The sequence below is a fragment of the Zingiber officinale genome, chromosome 4B (assembly GCF_018446385.1).
Source record: "Zingiber officinale cultivar Zhangliang chromosome 4B, Zo_v1.1, whole genome shotgun sequence".
NCBI classification, from domain to species: Eukaryota; Viridiplantae; Streptophyta; class Magnoliopsida; order Zingiberales; family Zingiberaceae; genus Zingiber; species Zingiber officinale.
Window position 1 is genome coordinate 93711341 of NC_055993.1, and position 2134 is coordinate 93713474.

At 37.3% G+C, this 2134-nt stretch overlaps 1 non-coding gene across 1 annotated transcript; it reads left to right on the top strand.

Annotated features, from left to right (window-relative positions):
• The first annotated feature begins 1329 nt into the window (after positions 1 to 1329).
• LOC121978926 lies at positions 1330 to 1435 on the top strand. The gene has a single exon (XR_006111248.1). It is a non-coding gene; the product is annotated as a small nucleolar RNA R71 (small nucleolar RNA).
• Positions 1436 to 2134: the final 699 nt, after the last annotated feature.

A 2134-nucleotide genomic window follows, 5' to 3' on the forward strand; every position in this document is an offset into this window, starting at 1 on the left:
TTATTACAAATTGAATAGGGAATGAGGCTAACACTTGCCCCCAAATCACAAAAAGCTTTTTCAAAAAATTCTTTTCCTATGTTGCAAGGAATATAAAAGCTCCCTGGGTCCTTTAATTTTGGGGAAGTGTTCTTCTCCAAAATAGCACTACATTTCTCACTAAGTGCAATGGTCTCAACCCCTCCTCTTCTTCTCTTGTTTGACATGAGATCCTTCAGGAATTTGGCAAATCTAGGCATTTGAAGAATAGCATCAATAAGAGGTACCTCTACACAAATTTCCTTAACTTTTTCTAAAAACTTGCCAAATTCTTCATCCTTCTTGAGCATTGTAAGTCTCTGAGGAAAAGGGACAGCTTTGCTCTGATGGTTCAGTGGAGGAGTCTCTTCAACCTCAATGGTACTCCCCTCACTAGCTTGAATCTGATTTGGTATAAGAGGAGAGAGCTCTTCTTCTTTTTGTATCCCTTTTGGAGCAGTCACTTGGGAGTCTCCCAAGGTCCCTCCGCTCCTAAGCTCAATTCTATTGCAATGCTCCATAGGATTCACATCAGGTTTTCCTGGAAGTTGTCCTGGTGCTCTGGATGATGAGGAAGCTAGTTGGGCAATTTGACTATCCTGGATCTTTTGATGCTTTTCAGAATTATCCATTCTCTGAATGAGCTTTGCTAAATCTTGCTTCATTTCATTCTGACTTAAGATAATTTCTTCAAGCATCTTTTCCATATTTGACTTTGGTAAGCCTTGAGAAGATAGATGTTGAAAATTTTGTTGCCCAGCTTGAAAATTTGGTCTTGCCCCCATAGATGGTCCTTGATCTTGATTATTTATGTAAGAAAAATTGGGATGGCTCTTCCATCCAGGGTTATAAGTATTTGAGTATGGGTTGTTCTGCCTTTGATTGTAACTCATGATTGCATCACATTGTTCCAGTTGATTGATTTGTGCAGTGATAGCTCCCAATGGACATGAGTCATTTGAGTGCTCTGAACTCCCACATACTTCACAAGATGTACTAATAGCATTGACCATATTAGCACTAGTCCCCATATTCTCAAATTTCTTTGTAAGAGCATCCAATTTTGCAGACAAAAGAGTGACTGCATCTACATCAAACTTCCCTGATGCTTTAATTGTTGGGTTTACAGAAGAATAGCCACCACTTCTTTCATTTTCCCATTGATGATGATTTTGTGCTACACTGTCAATAATTTCTTCAGCTTCATCTAAACTTTTATTCATAAGTGCCCCTCCAGCAGCTGAATCAAGGGACACTTTGGTATGATAGTTGATACCATTATAAAAAGTGTGCAACACTAACCATCTTTCCAACCCATGATGTGGGCATTGTCTGAGCATACTATTATATCTATCCCATGCTTCAAAAAGAGATTCTGAGTCAGTTTGCTTGAAGCTTGCAATTAAATTCCTCATATGAGCTGTTTTGCTTGGTGGATAGAATTTATCAAGAAACTGTTGCTCACACTGCTCCCAAGTGGTGATGCTATTAGGGGCCAAAGAATTCAGCCATTGCTTTGCCCTATCTCTTAAAGAAAACCCAAATAATAATAATCTAACTGCTTCTGAAGGAACTCCATTCATTTTCATGGTACCACATATTTCATAAAAGACCTCTAAGTGTTGATTGGGGTCTTCATGAGGTCCTCCACCAAATTGGTTCTGCTGCACCATAGATATAATTACGGGTTTGATCTCAAAGTTATTAGCTTCCACTGAAGGTCTTGAAATACTAGATCGAAAACCTCTTGCATAAGGTGCTGCATAATCCTTGAGTGGTCTATTTGCCATGTTCAAATGTTCCTGTTCTTCAATTTGCCTTTGCAGAATTCTTCTTTTATGGAAAGTTCTGTCAATCTCAGGGTCAAAAGGAAAGAATTTCCCTGCAAAGTTAGATCTTCGCATACACAAGAACAAGATAGCAAATGACAATTCAACAGAAAAAGAAAAAAAAAGAATAAAAATGCAGAATTGAATTTGTACAAAAAGAATTAACAAGAAGTAAAATTTATACAAGAAAGTAAAAACAGAAATCTAATGATTAGTTACAACTATGCAATATGAAAGGAAAACAAATGTTATGTTTAGTCTAACTCAATTGATAATTCCTAATGTTA